Raw genomic sequence first — 21,032 nt, 5'->3', positions numbered from 1 at the left:
TTTAAATTTATGTTTTATGTTTGGTTATGCAAAACTATATATGTTTATGTTTGAATGCATGCTACTTTCGGTTGAACCTATTTGAACTTGATCAAATTGAAGTTTACAACCTTAAGTTTAGGGGATCGACTAGAAAAGGCCAAAAATTGCTGGAGTATATATATATATATATATATCCACTAAGAGTTTTAGTCCTTTAACTTTTTAAGGATCGCCTAGAGATGTCCTTATGACTTGTTTATTTCGGTTCTTCACAATGTGATGCTCTATATGTGCAACTATTTGCTGTGTAGCTCAATTTCATCAATAACAGTTTCAACAATACCACTATGAATTACGATATTCAGTTGTTGTTAAGGATATTGCAGTTAACATGCCTTTTCATTTTTGAATTGTTGTTTAGCAACATGCATTGTACTGAATGACTAAATATGCAATCCTAGGCTACATAGCAACAAGGAAGAGTGTTACCTTAATATTCTGATGATGTCTAGATATACATGTAATAAAATCGTATATAATGGGATGGATGGAGTGTTGTACTACATCATTTTTCAATTGTTGTTTAGCTTCTAATATTAACTTGGTGCTTTTAGGTACTTATATCATTGCCAAAGATCCACACTTCGACCCTTTCTGCGTATGGGGCAATGAGATATTCATGAACCAGCATCAAGTGAGGAAACTGATAAAGATTGTTACTAAAATGGGTCAAAAGATGTCAATCGAACTATTTGTTTACACTTTATGCAAGACAACAGTGGACTACAGGATGGTGAATAAGAACCATGTAGCCTTCTTTTTACTGCCCGTAATGAGTTGTGTTGGATGACAATACCTGAATCTTTTTTCTTTTGCAGTGGATCCTGAAGCAGTTTACTCAAGATTACCTCTGAAACTACATGATTGGCGGTCGGCCATCACAAGGGGTTGGACTAGAGTCCTTCATGCCTTCTACATCCAGGAGAGCACAATATGGCCATTCCGCTTCACCTTGTTTAGCAACTGGAATATTTGTCGCCTCTTTCTTTACCATCTGTAATAGTACAAGTATAGAACATATGTACATGTGAATCATTCTTTATTTGGTGCTTCTGTTATTCTTAAACATATGTACCTGTGAATCGAATAATGCATTGGTTGTTTGAACCTGATGGATATTAATAAAGCTATAGCCTACTTTCAAGTTTAAATTAGGTACAATATTAAATAGCAACAATTAAATTAGGGAAAAATTATGTTGTCCAGGTCATTACGACACACACGGTTGGTAAAACACAAACGTTTGCGATATACACCATAATCCGAGACGGTTCACGGAGAGGAAACGTGTGCAAGCATGCACACAATTGCCGTTTGCAAAGCATGTGTGATGTCAGACACTATGACATACGATGCGGGAAAACTAAATGTGTGTGATTCTCTACCTATCGTACACGGTTTATAATCATGAACTGTTTGTGATGTGCGAGGCATCGTAAATCTCTCGTGCCTAGAATCTGCCTAGAAAACTGTCATGCCTGGAATCTGCCTAGTTTTAGGCAGAACCACAAAACTCTGAATGTGATGGCAATGCGAGCACAAACGAGTGGCAAGGATGAAGCGTTTGGGATATTCGAGATATCGGAAACGGTTATACAGGGACAACTGTATGCATCAAGGCTCCCTATCCTCGATGGTTTCTGGGTCGTGTGGGAAGGACCCCCTATCGCCCACACACACTTGGAGACGGTTCCATATGCCGTCGTGGAAAGGGGTTAAAAACCGTTTGTTTAGGACCGACGCGCACCAGTGCATTAGTCACATTGCTTGCAAGGCTTATAGTGATGAGCATTACCGAGAGGGACCAGAAATACCTCTCCGACAATCGGAGTGACAAATCCTAATCTTGATCTATGCCAACTCAACAAACACCATCGGAGACACCTGTAGAGCATCTTTATAATCACGCAGTTACGTTGTGACGTTTGATAGCACACTAAGTGTTCCTCCGGTATTTGGGAGTTGCATAATCTCAGTCATAGGAACATGGATAAGTCACGAAGAAAGCAATAGCAATAAACTAAATGATCATAGTGCTAAGCTAACGGATGGGTCTTGTCCATCACATCATTCTCTAATGATGTGATCCCGTTCTTCAAATGAAAACACATGTCTATGGCTAGGAAACTTAACCATCTTTCATTAACGAGCTAGTCTAGTAGATGCATACTAGGGACATTCTGTTTTGTCTATGTATTCACACATGTACTAAGTTTCCGGTTAATACAATTCTAACATGAATAATAAACATTTATCATGATATAAGGAAATATAAATAACAACTTTATTATTACCTCTAGGGCATATTTCCTTCAGTCTCCCACTTGCACTAGAGTCAATAATCAAGTTCACATCATCATGTGATTTAACACCAATAGTTCACATCTTTATGTGAATAGTTCACTTCTCCATGTGACTAATACTCAAAGGGTTTACTAGACTCAATAATCTACTTCACATCGCTATGTGATCAAGACCCAAAGAGTGATCATGTTTTGCTTTGTGAGAGAAGTTTAGTCAACTGGTCTGCCACATTCAGAGCAATATGTATTTTGCAAATTTTCTATGTCTACAATGCTCTGCATGGAGCTACTCTAGCTAATCGCTCCCACTTTCAATATGTATCTGTCGGAGTAATGGGCCACGGGTAGGCTAACCCGGGGCCCAGAACCTTTCAAGACATCAGGGCAGACTGCGCCCCTCAAGGCACCAAGATGGAGTGCCGCCTCCTGGTGGCCGGCTAGAGGAATAGCCGGCTGCCCGTAGACGGCCAAGTTCTAGAGACCGACTTCAAGACCAGCCGACTCCTAGTTGGCGGATTCTAGAGAAGCCAGCCCCTAGTAGTCGGCTCGTGGAGCTAATGAAGCCCACGCCCCCATTAAAGAAGACAAGACAGGGGATGGATACAGTGTAGACCATCCCCCCCCCCCGATCTAGGGACGGGCGTGGCCACAGTGCATCGTACTGGCGGAGATCTCCGTCCAGCGCAGCACTATTGCCATATTGCCACGCCACTCCCGACGTCACCACAAGGAGGCGGGGCCCTGCTCCCACGATGGCATGTCGGTACGACCCAAGGACGATGGGCCCCACCAGTCAGCGAGAGCCCGGAAGACGCCTAGAGCCTCACCAGTCAGACCCGAGGGAGGTCGGCCCCTAGCAGTCGGCCCGCCCTTTCCTCGGGTCCCACGCGCCATTAACTAGACGAGACACGGAGTGGCTACAGTAATCGCCCATCAGGCGGCAGGAGCTGCAGCCACGACCCCCTGACCAAGCCTGCGTCATTAGAGTCACCGCTACAGTGATCAGCAGCCGACAAGACCCGAGAGCGGCGGGGGCGGCCTGTCGGCTCAGTACTAGATCAGTCGGTGGGACCCACCAAGCGGCGGGACCCAGCAGCCGGCAGAGAAGCCGGCAGCCAGAGAGACTGACAGTCGGGCCCTATGCCTGGCTGGATTACCATTGTACCCCTGGGGGTAGGCCTATATAATCCCCCCAGGACACCCATGCAAAGGGTTCACACCCAGATAGGACTAGATTCATACCTAGGGGAGGAGAGAGCAAGCCTTGCCTTCTCCAGCCTCTAGCATACAGCTCGAGGAGCACCATTGTACACACTTGAGCCTTAGTGATCATGCGGAGACCCCGCAGAGCAGGACTAGGGGTGTTATCTCCTAGGAGAGCCCCGAACCTGGGTAAAGTTCGTCGGCGTACGTGTCTACGCCTCATCTCGCTTTCGGGCACCGGCGACGTTCTACTCGCTCCCACCATGATAAGCCATCAATTGGCATATGGCGCACCCAACCCCCGACATTTGGCGCCCACCGTGGGGCGAGGTGCACCGTCGTCCGGAGACATGTTCTGGACGGGAACCCTTTTTCTCCCTGGCGAGCATAGCCAGCCCGGCACGCCAGACGGAGTCTGTGCTGATGCGCTGTGTAGCGCGGAGCTCGCCTGCGCGGCGAGCTGCCTTGCTGACCTTGTTGGCGAGGTTCGCCTCTCCAACGAGCCGGCATCCGACGCGGGCAATGATGGCCCCGAGAGCCGCCTCGTCAGCCTCCTCGATCAGCTCCACGTCGCCAGCGAGCCCACTGCGGATTTGGAATCCGTTGGATCCACCGACCCGATGCTTGTCGACTCCGACACTGCGTCGCTCGACGCGTTCCCCTCCAATGTGGTAGTCTACGACGAGCCGCCTCCTCGCTAGGAGAGCGGCGAAAGCACCGTCACGAAGGTGCTTGTCATCGGCCACAGTGAGCACTCTGGCGGAGATGCTCACGACCCGCTCAACGCGGCACTATAAGACCTGATGGCGCCCCTCCCAGAAGACGCTGACACTGAGATGCTGGAAGCACGCCGCCTCCAGCTCGTCGAGGGCGCCGAGAACCTGGCTAGCATGAGACGCCTGTCAGAAGCCTACCGGCGCGAGATGGACCGCGCTGTGGGTGGCATGCCCGCTCCCGCAGGGCCCAGCCGCCTTAGTGCGGTCCAGCAGCGCGGCGTGGCCATCACCAACCTACTCGGGGCAGATCGCCCCGTCTACGCCACGCCCGCAGAGAATATCCGAGCTGCCCAGGCGACAGCAGAAGAATTAGACAAGTTTGAGGGCGAAGAACGTCGCCTGATGGCGGAGCGCGTCCAGCGGCTCCTCGACGCGGCTGCTGAGCAGCACGAGGCCGGCTGCCGCACTGAGGCGCCCCACTAGCAAAATGACGATCTGCCTCCCCGTCAAGATCAAGGCAAGACATCTCGGACGCCGACTGGTGACGTCCGCGGGAGAAGAGACAAGGAGCCGGCTGCTAGCCGAAGCCGGACTCACAATACCATTGAGCGCGACCAAGGTGGCCGCCCAAGGGGAGTGGAACGACGGGATGACTGTCCACCTCCTCCCCCTCGAAGGGAAAGGCGCATCACCCCACCGCCTGTTGATCACCCAACACTCAGCGACCGCCTTGGCTGCCGAGAGAGAGTCGGAGAGAATGGTGCCCGCCACCGGATCGACAGTCTCCACCGGTCCCTGGCGCTAGAAGAGGAAGATGAATTGGGGCCGCCCTGTTTCGGCCCACGCATTCGAGACAAGCCTTTCCCCTGAGGGTTCACGCTCCCAAGAGACACGCCCAAATACACCAGCTCCGTGAAGCCGGAGGATTGGCTGGTCGACTACTCCACTGCCGTCAGCATAGCAAACGGCAACAAGCGTGTTGATGTAAAGTATGTTCCGCTCATGCTCCAGGGCACAACTCGGACCTGGCTAAACAGTCTGAAGCCCCGCAGCATCAATAGTTGGGTCGACTTCACCGAAGCCTTCATCTGCAACTTCACCAGCACGTACAAGCGGCCGCCCAAGCCTCGCCAACTCTCCTTGTGCGTGCAAGGCCCCAACGAGTCGACTCGCGACTACCTCACGCGCTGGGCCGAGCTCCGCAACTCTTGCGAGGGCATGCACGAGGTGCAGGCTATCGAGTACTTCACTGCTGGGTGCCGGGAGGGCACCCTCCTCAAGCACCGACTCCTCTGCGACGAGCCGGCGACCCTCGACGAGCTGCTGATCATAGCAGATAAATATGCCACGGCCGACTCCTCCATGAAGGCGGAAATCCAGGTTGATGTGTCTGGCAAGGTAGCCCCTCAGGATCCTTGAACCCCGGCTGGAGACAGCAGCTAGCGCCAGCAACAGAGTGACAGCAAGCGCAAAGCCATACAGCCGGCTTCCGTGAGCCGGCAGGTGGCAGCAGTCGAAGACCAGCAGTCAGACGGGCAGCCTCCATCCAAACGCCAGAAGGGCGGCAAGTCCAATTGGCTGCCAGCCTTCTCATATGAGCAGACTCTTGATGCACCCTGCAAATTCCACAGTGGTGCGAAGCCGTCCAACCACACCACTCGGAAGTGCCATTGGCTCACCAGGATCGCCAAGGAGACGGCCTTCCACCTCCTCCGCCTGCTGGGCAGCAGCCGCCTCCTCCTCCGCCCCAGCAGCCGGCGATCAGAACAGTCGGAGCCATACAAGACGAGTACCCAGAAGAGTATGGAGCCTATGTCGTGTTCACCAGCATGGTCGATGATCGACGCAGCAGGCGGCTACGACAACAAGAAGTGAATGTGGTAGCGTCAGAGACCCTAGAATTCATGCATTGGTCTGAGAAGCCCATCAGCTGGAGCAGAGCCGACCACCCAGAAGTGATGCCCAACCCCGGCACCTATGCCCTGGTTTTGGATGCCACCTTTGCCACAGACAGGCAAGCCGCTCGATTTTCCCGAGTTCTGATAGATGGCGGCAGCAGCATCAACATTCTATACAAAGATACCATGGAGAAGTTAGGAATCAAACAAAGGCAGCTTCAGTCCAGCCGGACTATATTCCACGGCATAGTTCCTGGCCTTTCCTGCTCACCAATCGGCAAGATCCAGATAGACGTCCTTTTTGGAGACAAGGATCACTTTCGCCGAGAGCCAGTTTAGTTTGAGGTGGTGGACCTTGAGAGCCCATACAACACACTGCTTGGCCGGCCTGCTCTGGCCAAGTTTATGGCGATCCCCCACTATGCCTACATCAAGATGAAGATGCCGAGTTCCAAGGGTATTCTAAACATAGCCGGCGACTACAAGAAGTCATCCGCCTGCGCAGCTGAGAGCAGTCGGTTGGCCGAGTCCCTCCTAATCGCAGTTGAGAAGCGGCTCCTTGACCGGGTTGTGGCTATGGCAGGCAAGCGGCCGGAGATGTCGCCCGATCCCAAGGAGTCGAAAGTTGAGGGCTCGTTCAAGCCGGCCAAAGAGACAAAGAAGATTCCCTTGGACCCGGAGCACCCGGAGAGGTACGTTGTCGTAGGTGCAAACCTCGACAACAAATAGGAAGGCGAGCTGATCGATTTCCTCCATGAGAATCGGGACATCTTTGCATGGTTCCCCAAAGACATGCTAGGTGTCCCGACGGATTTCGTCGAGCACAAGTTACATGTCCGTCCTGATGCCAAACCAGTCAGGCAACCCTTGCGCCGCCTGTGAGAAGAGAAGAGTCGTTGGAGAAGAGATAGCCCGACTACTAGCAGCCCGCTTCATCATGGAGGTGTTCTTTCCAGAGTGGCTGGCCAACCCAGTTCTTGTGCTGAAGAAAAACAAGCAGTGGCGCATGTGTATTGATTACACCAGCCTCAACAAAGCATGCCCCAAGGACCTGTTCTCTTTGCCGAGAATCGACCAAGTGATAGACTCCACAGCCGGATGCGAGCTATTGAGTTTCTTGGATGCATACTCGGGGTATCATCAGATCAAGCTGAACCCGGCCGACCGGCTGAAGACCGCCTTCATCACGCCATTTGGAGCCTTCTGCTACTTGACCATGACGTTCGGTTTGAGGAATGCCGGTGCCATGTTTCAACGTTGCATGTAGAAGTGCCTCCTCAAGCAACTCGGCAGAAATGCCCATGTTTACGTGGACGATGTGGCGGTGAAGACGGAGAAGCGTGGAACGCTGCGAGAAGACCTCAAGGAGACCTTTGAGAACCTACGCCGGTTTCAAATCAAGCTCAACCCAGAGAAATGCGTCTTTGGAGTACCAGCCGGCCAGCTTCTTGGATTCCTGGTCTCAGAGCGCGGTATAGAGTGCAACCCTGTGAAAATCAAGGCCATCGAGAGGATGGAAGTACCCACCCGACTCCTGGATGTGCAGAAGTTCACTGGTTGTTTAGCATCCATCAGCCGATTCATCAGTCGGCTAGGCGAGAAGGCTCTTCCCCTGTACCAGCTCATGAAGAAGACCACCTTTTTCGAGTGGAACGACAAGGCGGACGAAGCTTTTCTCCAGCTCAAAAAGATGTTGACTACTCCACCTGTTCTGGCGGCTCCGACACCTAAGGATCCCATGCTCCTCTACATCGCCACCACCAGCTGAGTGGTCAGCACAGTCATCGTGGTAGAGCGCAAGGAGGAAGGCAAGGCACTACTAGTCCAGAGACCAGTATATTATTTGAGTGAAGTGTTGTCGACCTCCAAGCAAAACTACCCCCACTACCAGAAGATGTGCTATGGCGTGCACTTTGCCGCCAAGAGATTGAAGCTGTACTTTCAAGAGCACCCAATCACTGTGGTCTGCACAGCTCCACTGGCCGAGATCATTGGAAGCCGAGATGCTTCGGGCCGAGTGGCCAAATGGGCCATAGATTTGCTCCCCTACACCATCTACTACCAGCCTCGCACCGCCATCAAGTCGCAAGCACTGGCCGACTTCCTCGTCGACTGGGCCGAGACCCAGTACCTGCCGCCAGCGCCCGACTCCACCCATTGGCGGATGCATTTTGATGGTTCCAAGATGCGCACCGGTTTGGGAGCCGGCATCGTCCTCACCTCTCCCAAAGGCGACAAGCTCAAATATGTGTTGAAAATCCATTTTGCTGCCTCCAACAACGTCGCCGAATACGAGGCGCTCATTCACGGGCTCCGGCTTGCCAAAGAGCTCGGCATTCGCCGGATCCTGTGCTATGGTGACTCCGACTTGGTGGTCCAGCAGTCGTCAGGCGACTGGGACGCCAAAGATGCAAACATGGCGAGCTACCGCTTCCTCGTACAGCAACTCAGTGGATATTTTGAAGGGTGCGAGTTTCTCCATGTGCCAAGAAACGACAACGAGCAAGCAGATGCCTTGGCACGAATTGTCTCCTCCTGCCAAGAAATACCGACCGGCATCGCCCTTCAACGCCTCCTCAAGCCCTCTGTTAAATCATCGCCAGAATCGGATTCTATCTTCGTGTCGGCTCCTCCTGAAGCAGTCGGATTCGACTCTAGAGCTCCAACAGTCGGCACAGGAATTCTGGCAGGCTGCGCGAGGGCCGCGGCAGTCACACCCAGCCCGGGGACTTCAGAGCTCGGCCCAGGGACTGCGCCAATCGGCCCGGGGACTTCGTCGACCCAGCAAGCGGCTACTGACTCCAACCCGCTGCCTCCCGGCCCAACCGCCCTCGTCCAAGTTGCATTCCTGACAGTCGAAGAAATTGCAGCACCTTCATGGGCCCAGTCCATCCTCAATTTCCTGGTGAACAAAGAGTTGCCAACTGATGAGATCTCGGCCCGGCAAGTGCAACGCCGGGTAGCAGCCTACACCATAGTCAACAGAGAGCTTGTGAGGCGCAGTGTCACTGGTGTCTACCAGCGCTGCGTGGAGCCGGAGCAAGGCCAAGCGATTCTCAAAGGCATCCATCAAGGCGAGTGTGGCCACCATGCGGCTTCAAGAGCACTTGTTGTCAAAGCCTTCCACCATGGTTTTTTTTGGCCGACTGCTCTAGAAGACGCCAAGGCCTTGGTCCAAAAATGCAAAGGGTGCCAGAAGTTCCGTTCCAAGCCACATCAGCCGGCTTCTGCACTCAAGACTATGCCGATTGCCTGGCCCTTTGCTGTCTGGGGCCTGGATATGGTGGGACCATTCAAGACGGCGAGAGGTGGCTGGACTCATCTACTTGTCGCGGTGGACAAGTTCACCAAGTGGATAGAGGCAAAACCAATCAAGAAGTTGAATGGTCCGACTGCTGTGACTTTCATCTCCGACATCACCGTCCGGTATGGCATACCACACAGCATCATCACCGACAACGGCACGAATTTTGCCAAAGGTGCCTTGGCCCGTTTCTGCGCGACGCAGGGCATCCGACTAGACCTAGCGTCCATTGCCCATCCGCAGTCAAACGGCCACATAGAGCGAGCAAACGGCTTCATTTTGTCCGGCATCAAGCCCCGACTGATCGAGCCTTTGGAACAATCGGTCGGATGCTGGCTCGACGAGCTGCCGGCCATCCTCAGGAGTCTGCGCACAACTCCGAACAAGTCAACTGGCTTTACGCCTTTCTTCCTCGTCTACGGTGCCGAAGTCGTCATCCCAACGGACATAGAATTCGACTCCCCTCGAGTCACCATGTACACCGAAGAGGAGGCAGAAGAAGCACGTCAAGACGGCGTCGATCTACTGGAAGAGGGTCGGCTGCTGCCACTCGGCCGGTCCAGCATCTACCAGCAGAGCCTACGCCGATACTACAACCGGAAGGTCAAGCAGAGATCTTTCCAAGAAGGAGACCTTGTGCTCCGGCTGATCCAGCGAACAGCCGGCCAACACAAGCTCTCAGCGCCCTGGGAAGGCCCTTTCATCATCAGCAAAGTGTTGGGCAATGACTCCTACTACCTGATCGATGCTCAGAAGCCTCGAGCACGCAAGAGGGACGCCTCCGGCAAGGACACGGAGCGGCCATGGAATGCAAATCTCCTTCGAAGATTTTATAGTTGATGCAATATGTACCACGCTACCTTTTGTATTAAAGTACGAAGACTCCGGGTCCCCCGAGAAGAGCTCGGGGACTGCCCTCTTTTATCTAAATGATAAGAATTATGCCTATGAGTATGTCATTTTTTGTTATGCCGCCTGGCACCGAGTTCGACTGGTCGGCCCAGGGACTTGCCGTCTTGTACTATACAATGCTTCCTGCAGCCGGACAAGTAATGTGTGGCACTTAAGTCGTCTCCTGCCAGAAGCCGCAGCTCGCAGAGTGACTACATGGTGGGCAGGAGCAAGGTAGAAATGGTGCCCACACGAAAAATGGCTAAGGACACAAGGCATGTGCATAGTCTAAGCCGGCTTCCCGCCTTTTACGACCGACTGTTGAGCAGCCGGCCTGCCATTTTCTACTCAACTTGCTAGAGTGTTCTAAAACGGCTAAGTACTTGCCTTCCTAGAAGTAGCTAAGTACTTGACCCAGCCACAGTCCGCAGAGCGACTGCTCGGCTGGCAAGACGGCAACCAAGGGAAGGCAGCAAAGGAAAAAGCCAAAGAGCAGCAAGCAAGAAAAGATAGAACTCTGAATAATATTTACATAACAAAGGCCCTTGGCCGATTTTCAAAACACAAGTTTAAGATACACCCAGTGGGTGGAATTGTGCAAAATTAACAAGTTCATTAAGATCGATAGATAGGCGAAACAAAGATAAACTAGCGGCCTAGGAAGTGGCAGAAGGGTTCGGTGGAGCGGAGGAATCGGCGACGCCCGTTCGTGGAGCGGCCGGCTGGTCAGTCTTCGCCTGGCCGCCTCTGGCGACAGTCGGCTCGGTCGGGCGCGGCTCGTTGCTCGAAGTGCGGTCGGGCTGGGGCTAGCCGCCCGCTCCGACCTCTGGCGCCTCTTCTTCGCCTTCCTCCTCCGACTCACCCTCTTCCTCGCCGCTGGAGTCAATCACCTCCGCCGAGTCTTTGCCGTCTTCCGGGTTTAGCCCGAACCATTCTGGCGGCGCCTCGGTGCCGCCTTCAATCCGCTCTGGGACGAAGACGCTGGTGTCGGTGTACTCGGCGATCGACGCCGCGTGCTTGACAAGTTCATCTTCCACGCTCGCCAACTCCTCCTGAGCCTCTAGCCGGAACGTGGCTAGCTGGGCCAGACTCAGCCCAGGGTACCACGCCTTGACAAATTCCAAGGCCCGGCGCGCTCCAGCCCAGGCCGAGGAGCTCTTCCAGGCCTCAAGACGGCCGGCCGCCACCTCCAGCCAGTCGGCAGTCCAACTGGGGGTGCGCGGTGCTGGCAGGTCGGGCCACAGGGCGGCAACCGCCTGGGCGCCGACACGCTGAAGCCGGGGCAACATCCGATGGGCCGGCCGAAGACGGGCCTCGATGCTCAGGATCTGCTCGCTAAGGGTCTGGGGGGCGTTGGCAGCGATCTGCGCACCATCCGCCCTTCGTCCTTCGTGATCAGCTTCGATGGCCTGGTTGGCGGCATCCGAGTGGCCGGGGAAGAAGTCTGCCAAAATAGAAGGCAGAAAGCCAAAGTTAAAAATAAGAAGCCGGCTCAACCAACAAGACGGCAGTTCAAAGAAGGAAAGAAAGGGAGACTCACCATCGACTATGTCCTCGATCGCGTGAAAGCCAGAAGTCATCTCCATCTCCTTGTCAGTCCAGGCGGAGCGCCCGACCGCAAACTCAGCGAGGAGTCTGGTCTCCCCGGCCTCCGCCTCCTCCTGGGCCTTCTTAAGGAGCTCCTTCTGGTCCGTCAGCTTCGCGGCAAGACGGTCGCGCTCTTCAGCCAGCTTGCCGCAGTCCGCCTCCTTGGCTCGCAACGCGGCATTGGCTTAGCCCAGTTGTCGTTGAAGAACAGCGTTGGCTTCTGCGAAAAGAAAAAAGAGAAAGAAAATAGCAATAGTCAGCAAAGAAAGATGAAGTTGCCAGGAAGATCCGTCCCGACTGCTCAGCAGTCGGCCCGAATCTCGGGGACTACAGCCCGCGGGTGCGCCAGCGCTCCCCCACAGAGGAAGAAGGAGACTTACTCCGGCTCTCCGACAAGTCGGCATAACGTTGATCCGACTCCAGGACCTTGGAGTTGAAGGCGGCCGCACGGAGGTTATGATAATCCTACAAGCAAAGATATTTAGTACTCGGAGCTCGCCAATTTGAGTTCCGAGCCGCCTGCTCAGCAGTCGGCCCGAAACTCGGGGACTACACCCAGTGGGTGCGCTAGCACGCCCCCACGAAGAAGTACAAAAATCAAAGTAAAGAAGCAAGAGATGTACCTGGATGGCCTCTCGCGATGCCAGATGTGCCTTGTTGCAGTTCCTGACGGCTTCGCCCTCAGCTCAGATCTTGGCTTGGACGTCCAAAAGCGCCCAGTTCAACGGGCCCGTCCCACCTCCCCGCACCTACCCAGTGGGCGCGGCGCTCATCGCCTCGGTATCGGGGATCGAGGAGCTCGCGGCGCCAGTCTCCAGCGGGCGTGGCACCGAGGCCGCCTTCGCAAGACGGCGGCGCGTCGGTGTGCCGACCTCGAGAGCCAGGCCCGTCGCCACCACGTCTTCAGTTGGCGGCACCGGCGGGTCCGCCGGCTGCCCGCCTGGCGCGCTCCCGGTCGGCGGCGGTGGCGGAACGATCACGTCCGGTATGGCGGTGTAACCGCCGTCCCTCTCCATGATTGGGTTCTCGTCGCCGACTTCCCCAGTCTGCGCCGTGAACTACGGAGGTGGCGGCGCGGAGTTCAGAGGAGTGATGAAAATTGCCGACTGGTGATGTGCGGCTTCTTCAGCCTGCTTCTTCGCCGCGTCGGCGGCTTCAGCCTCCGCTAGCTTCTTCTGGGCGGCGGCCTCCGCCTTATCAGCTTCCGCCTTCTTCAGGCAGGTGGCTTCCCGCTCCTCGCGCGCCTCCCGCGCGTTCCGCTCCGTCGCCTCCCGGAGGTCGGTGGTCGGATCGATCCGCCGAGTGGTGGAGGAGGTCTCCGCCAACCTCACGATGGAGCTGGCGGCCGACTTCTCGAGAGAGAGCGGGGCCCTAAAATCAAGAGTGTAAAGCGAAAGAAGTTCAGACAGGGTCAAATGAAGAAAAATTGAAGGCGCAAAGGAAGGTGGTACTTACGCAGAAACCAGCTGCGGCATCTTCACCTCCTTGCGGAAGCGGTTGGCCTTCGCGGTCGCTTCGTCCCGCTTGGTCGCCGCGGCCGAGCCCTTGGGCTTCTTCGGCCGACTGCCGAACATGCTCGGTGCGGCCCTATGTTTCTTCGCGCCGCCTTGGGCGTCCGGCGCGGCAGAGGAGCTCACACCTGGCTGGCTGGCTCCTGGCTGCTGGCGCGGGGTGACATCCCCCGCATCATCATCAAGCCAATCCTCGAAGCTGGCTCCGAGCCTTGGGCCGCCTGTTTTGCCACCTCCTCCCTCGGCGTCGTCCTCCAAGGCCGTCGCCCCCAAGTCGGGGTCGTCAACATCGCTCTCCGCCCAGTCGGGGAGGAATTCGCGGTTCGGCCCCGCAGTGCCGACTGCTGGCTGGAGGAGGGGGCTCTGTTCAAAGGCTGATTGGTCAGGCTGGACAAGACGGACTCGGCAAACAAAGAGTCAGAGGAAAAAGAAAAAGACACAACTCACCATGGGCGGAGGGTTGGCGCGTGAATACGGCTCCTTGCCGAACCGCCACTCGTCCGTGAGCTCGCAGTTCGCAAGATAGTTCACCATGAAAGCGACCTCCGCGTGAGGCATCTCCTTGGTGCACAGCCAACTCGGGTCCCGATGCCCGCTCATCTGGCAGATCATGTGGGGGCGGCTCTAGAGCGGGAGCACTCGGCGCGCCACGAAGGAGGCCAGCAGATCAGGCCCGGTCAGGCCCTCCGACTGCGTCAGCACTCGGAGCCGCGCGATTGCGGCGGCTCCAGCAGGCGTCAGCGTCCTGGCCCGGTACGACCAGTTGGGCTGCCTTCCAACTGGCGGGCCGGCTGTGTAAGACGGCAAGTTGACCCAGTCGCCCTCCGCGGAGATGCTCTTCACATAGAAGTACGACCGCTGCCACATCTTCACCGACTTTATCAGCGTGATGGGGGGAAACGGATTGTCGGTGCCCGACCTCCGCACCGCGATGAACGTGCCGCACTGGGCCGGCATGCCCGCGACGTGGGTGCCGAGCTTGGAGTAGAAGAACTCCCACTAGAGCTCGATGGTGGGGAGGACGCCAAGGAAGCCTTCGCACAGTTGACAAAGGCGGACAGCAGCACCACCGTGTTGGGGGTGAGATGGTGTGGCTGGATACCGTAGAATTCAAGGAAGGAGCGGAAGAAGTTGCTCGTCGGCAGGCCAAGGCCGCGCAGGCAGTGCGAGCAGAAAACGACCCGCTCGCCCCCCTCCGGCGCCGGCGATATCTCCCTCCTCGACACGAGGCGGACCCTCACGAAGTCCTTGCCATGCAGCCGCCGAGTCTGGCGGAGGAAATCGACGTGGTCATCGTGAACCTCGGAGCCATCCCACGCTCCGGAGCGCACTGCGGGGGGCGTGACGGTGGAAGAGGAGCTCATCGGGAACGAATCACCGCGAGGCTCAGCGCAGCTTGGGGCACAGCAGCGAGAGGAAGAAGGAGAAAGGAATGGGGAGGAGGGACGCGCGCGCTCCGCCGCACCCCCTCCCTCCCCCTACTTATAGGCCCATGGGCTACGAAGCCGAGGGGGCAGTCGTGGGATCTACTGCTCCTACTACCCCATGACCCCACGTTTGTCGCACAAAGTTACTGCTTGCAGTAACTCCGTGGGAACCCCAACCGCAGGTGTGTCCCATCGCGGTGTGGGTAGGAGGACGGGCCCGACCGCTCGGCGCCACGTGGCAAATCCGTACAGGGCAGTGGCCTGGAGACTTAGCTAGCACACCACTGGTTTCCTACCGATGCGTTCGAGGCTTGGATAAGTCAGACTGGGCGCGGCCGGCTCCCGCCATTCAGCCCGGCCAAAGTCGGACAAAGCTCCACCATAGGCACTCGGAGAAGAAAATTGCTGAGGCTCCTCGGCTGCTCAGCCGCGGCACCTCACCAGCTTCGGGGACTACTGTCGGAGAAATGGGCCACGGGTAGGCTAACCAGGGGCCCAGAACCTTTCAAGACATCGGGGCGGACTGCGCCCCTCAAGGCACCAAGATGGAGTGCCGCCTCCTGGTGGCCGGCTGGAGGAATAGTCGGCTGCCCGCAGACGGCCGAGTTCCAGAGACCGACTTCAAGACCAGCTGACTCCTAGTTGGCGGCTTCTAGAGAAGCCGGCCCCTAGCAGTCGGCCCGTGGCGCTAACGAAGCCCACGCCCCCATTAAAGAAGACAAGATAGGGGATGGCTACAGTGTAGACCATCCCCCCCTGATCCAGGGACGGGCGTGGCCATAGTGCAACGTACTGGCGGAGATCTCCGTCCGACGCGGCACTGTTGCTAGGCCACTCCCGACGTCACCACAAGTAGGAAGGGCCCTGCTCCAACGACAGCCTGTCAGTACGGCCCAAGGACGACGGGCCCCACCAGTCAGCGAGAGCCCGGAAGACGGCTAGAGCCTCACCATTCGGACCCGAGGGAGGTCGGCCCCTAGCAGTCGGCCCGCCCTTTCCTCGGGTCCCACGCGCCATTAACCAGACGAGACACGAAGTGGCTACAGTAATCGCCCACCAGGCGGCAGGAGCTGCAGCCACGACCCCCTGACCAAGCCTGCGTCATTAGAGTCACGGCTACAGTGATAAGCAGCCGACAAGACCCGAGAGCGGTGGGGGCGGCTTGTCGGCTCCGTACCAGACCAGCCGGCGGGACCCAGCAGCCAGCGGAGAAGCCGGCGGCCAGAGAGACTGACAGTCGGGCCCTACATCCAGGAGAGCACAATAGGGCCATTCCGCTTCACCTTGTTCAGCAACTGGAATATCTGTCGCCTCTTTCTTTACCATCTGTAATAGTACAAGTATAGAACATATGTACATGTGAATCATTCTTTATTTGGTGCTTGTGTTATTCTTAAACATATGTACCTGTGAATCGAATAATGCATTGGTTGTTTGAACCTGATGGATATTAATAAAGCTATAGCCTACTTTCAAGTTTAAATTAGGTACAATATTAAATAGCAACAATTAAATTAGGGCAAAAATTATGTTGTGCAGGTCATTACGGCACACACGGTTGGTAAAACACAAACGTTTGCGATATACACCATAATCCGAGACGGTTCACGGAGAGGAAACGTGTGCAAGCATGCACACAATTGCCGTTTGCAAAGCGTGTGTGATGTCAGACACTATGACATACGATGCGGGAAAACTAAATGTGTGTGATTCTCTACCTATCGTACACGGTTTATAATCATGAACTGTTTGTGATGTGCCAGGCATCGTAAATCTCCCGTGGCTAGAATCTGCCTAGAAAACTGTCATTCCTGGAATCTGCCTAGTTTTAGGCAGAACCACAAAACTCCGAATGTGATGGCAATGCGAGCACAAATGAGTGGCAAGGATGAAGCGTTTGGGATATTTGAGATACCGGAAACGGTTATACAGGGACAACTGTATGCATCAAGGCTCCCTATCCTTGATGGTTTCTGGGTCGTGTGGGAAGGACCCCCTATCTCCCACACACACTTGGAGACGGTTCCATATGCCGTCGCGGAAAGGGGTTAAAAACCGTTTGTTTAGGACCGACGCGCACCAGTGCATTAGTCACATTGCTTGCAAGGCTTATAGTGATGAGCATTACCGAGAGGGCCCAGAAATACCTCTCCGACAATCGGAGTGACAAATCCTAATCTTGATCTATGCCAACTCAACAAACACCATCGGAGACACCTGTAGAGCATCTTTATAATCACGCATTTACGTTGTGACATTTGATAGCACACTAAGTGTTCCTCCGGTATTTGGGAGTTGCATAATCTCATAGTCATAGGAACATGTATAAGTCATGAAGAAAGCAATAGGAATAAACTAAACGATCATAGTGCTAAGCTAACGGATGGGTCTTGTCCATCACATCATTCTCTAATGATTTGATCCCGTTCTTCAAATGACAACACATGTCTATGGCTAGGAAACTTAACCATCTTTCATTAACGAGCTAGTCTAGTAGATGCATACTAGGGACATTCTGTTTTGTCTATGTATTCACACATGTACTAAGTTTTCGGTTAATAAAATTCTAACATGAATAATAAACATTTATCATGATATAAGGAAATATAAATAACAACTTTATTATTACCTCTAGGGCATATTTCCTTCAGTCTCCCACTTGCACTAGAGTCAATAATCAAGTTCACATCATCATGTGATTTAACACCAATAGTTCACATCTTTATGTGAATAGTTCACTTCTCCATGTGACTAATACTCAAAGGGTTTACTAGACTCAATAATCTACTTCATATCGCTATGTGATCAAGACCCAAAGAGTGATCATGTTTTGCTTTGTGAGAGAAGTTTAGTCAACTGGTCTGCCACATTCAGAGCAATATGTATTTTGCAAATTTTCTTTGTCTACAATGCTCTGCATGGAGCTACTCTAGCTAATCGCTCCCACTTTCAATATGTATCTGTCGGAGTAATGGGCCACGGGTAGGCTAACTCGGGGCCCAGAACCTTTCAAGACATCAGGGCAGACTGCGCCCCTCAAGGCACCAAGATGGAGTGCCGCCTCCTGGTGGCCGGCTGGAGGAATAGCCGGCTGCCCGTAGACGGCCGAGTTCCAGAGACCGACTTCAAGACCAGCCAACTCCTAGTTGGCGGCTTCTAGAGAAGTCGGCCCCTAACAGTCGGCTCGTGGCGCTAACGAAGCCCATGCCCCCATTAAAGAAGACAAGGCAGGGGATGGATACAGTGTAGACCATCCCCCCCCCCCCCGATCTAGGGACGGGCATGGCCACAGTGCGTCGTACTGGCGGAGATCTCCGTCCAGCTCGATACTATTGCCACGCCACTCCCGACGTCACCACAAGCAGGCGGGGCCCTACTCCCACGATGGCCTGTCGGTACGGCCCAAGGATGATGGGCCCCACCAGTCAGCGAGAGCCCGGAAGACGGCCAGAGCCTCACCAGTCGGACCCGAGGGAGGTCGGCCCCCAGCAGTCGGCCCGCCCTTTCCTCGGGTCCCACGCGTCATTAACCAGACGAGACACGGAGTGGCTACAGTAATCGCCCATCAGGCGGCAGGAGCTGCAGCCACGACCCCCTGACCAAGCCTGCGTCATTAGAGTCACCGCTACAGTGATCAGCAGCCGACAAGACCCGAGAGCGGCGGGGGCGGCCTATCGGCTCCATACCAGACCAGCCGGTGGGACCCACCAAGCGGCGGGACCCAGCAGCCGGCGGAGAAGCTGGCAGCCAGAGAGACTAACAGTCGGGCCCTATGCCTGGCTGGATTACCATTGTACCCCTGGGGGTAGGCCTATATAAACCCCCCAGGACACCCATGCAAAGGGTTCGCACCCATATAGGACTAGATTCATACCTAGGGGAGGAGAGAGCAAGCCTTGCCTTCTCCCACCTCTAGCATACAGCTCGAGGAGCACCATTGTACACACTTGAGCCTTAGTGATCATGCGGAGACCTGATACGTCCATTTTGCATCATGCTTTTATATCAATATTTATTGCATTATGGGCTGTTATTTCACATTATGTCACAATACTTATGGCTATTCTCTCTTATTTTACAAGGTTTACATAAGGAGGGAGAATGCCGGCAGCTGGAATTCTGGGCTAGAAAAGGAGCAAATATTAGAGACCTATTCTGCACAACTCCAAAAGTCCTGAAACTCCACGAAACACCTTATAATAAATAATGAAAAATCCTCGCCAAAGATGAAGACTAGGGGCCCACACCCTTCTCACGAGGGTGGGGGAGCCCCCCCTAGGGCGCGCCCCTGCCTCGTGGGCCCCCTGGTGGCTCTCCGATGACCATCTCCTCCTATATGAAGTCTTTTGTCGAGAAAAAAAATAAGAAGCAACATTTCGGGACGAAACTCCGCCGCCACGAGGCGGAACCTTGGCGGATACAACCTAGAGCTCCGGCAGAGCAGTTCTGCCGGGGAAACTTCCCTCCCGGAGGGGGAAATCATCGCCATCGTCATCACCAACGCTCCTCTCATCAGGAGATGGCAATCTCCATCAACATCTCCATCAGCACCATCTCATCTCAAAACCCTAGTTCATCTCTTGTATCCAATTCTTGTCTCCAAGTCCGGGATTGGTGCTAGTAGGTTGCTAGTAGTGTTAATTACTCCTTGTAGTTGATGCTAGTTGGTTTAATTGGTGGAAGATCATATGTTCAGATCCTTTATGCATATTAATACCCCTCTGATTATGAACATGTTTATGCTTTGTGAGTAGTTACGTTTGTTCCTGAGGATAAGGGAGAAGTATTGCTATTAGTAGTCATGTGAATTTGGTATTTGTTCGATATTTTGATGAGATGTATGTTGTCTAGCCTCTAGTGGTGTTATGTGAATGTCGACTACATAACACTTCACCATTATTTGGGTCTAGAGGAAGGCATTGGGAAGTAATAATTAGATGATGGGTTGCTAGAGTGACAGAAGCTTAAACCCTAGTTTATGTGTTGCTTCGTAAGGGGCTGATTTGGATCCATATGTTTCATGCTATGGTTAGGTTTACCTTAATAATTTTGTTGTAGTTGCGGATGCTTGCAATAGAGATTAATCATAAGTGGCATGCTTGTTCAAGTAAGAACATCACCCAAGCACCGGTCCACCCACATATCAAATTATCAAAGTACCGAACACGAATCATATGAGCGTGATGAAAACTAGCTTGACGATATTCTCATGTGTCCTCGGGAGCGCTTTTCCTTATATAAGAGTTTGTCCAGGCTTGTCCTTTGCTACAAAAAGGATTGGTCCACCTTGCTGCACTTTATTTACTTTTGTTATTTGTTGCTCGTTACAAATTATGTCATCACAAAACTATCTGTTACCACTTATTTAAGTACTTGCAGAGAATACCTTGCTGAATACCGTTTATCATTTCCTTCTGCTCCTCGTTGGGTTCAACACTCTTACTTATCGAAAGGACTACGATAGATCCCCTATACTTGTGGGTCATCAAGACTCTTTTCTGGCGCCGTTGCCGGGGACTGAAGCGCCTTTGGTAGGTGGAATTTGGTAAGGAAAAATTTATATGGTGTGCTCAAATTTACTGTCACTTGTTACTATGGAAAGTAATCCTATGAGGGGCTTGTTCGGGGTATCTTCACCCCGACCAGTAGAGCAAAGAGTTGCTCCTCAACCTACTGAACCTATTGAAAATGAAATTCGTTATGAGTATCCTTCGAGTATAATAGAAAAACTGCTAGCTAATCCTTTTACAGGAGATGGAACAAAGCATCCTGATGAACACCTAATATATGTGGATGAAGTTTGTGGATTATTTAAGCTTGCAGGTATTCCCGATGATGTTGCTAAGAAGAAGGTCTTCCCTTTATGTTTGAAGGGAGACGCATTGACATGGTATAGGCTATGTGATGATATGAGGTCTTGGAATTACAAACGATTGAAATTGGAATTTCATCAAAAGTATTACCCTATGCATCTTGTTCATCGTGATCGCAATTATATATATAATTTTTGGCCTCGCGAAGGAGAAAGCATCACTCAAGCTTGGGGGAGGCTTAAATCAATGTTATATTCATGCCCCAATCATGAGCTTCCAAGAGAAACCATTATTCAAAATTTTTATGCTCGGCTTTCTGATAACAATCGCACCATGC

This window comes from Triticum urartu, chromosome 4A (assembly GCF_056163025.1).
Source record: "Triticum urartu cultivar PI428250 chromosome 4A, HENAU_Tu73, whole genome shotgun sequence".
NCBI lineage: Eukaryota > Viridiplantae > Streptophyta > Magnoliopsida > Poales > Poaceae > Triticum > Triticum urartu.
Note: the sequence above shows the minus strand (reverse complement) of the source record.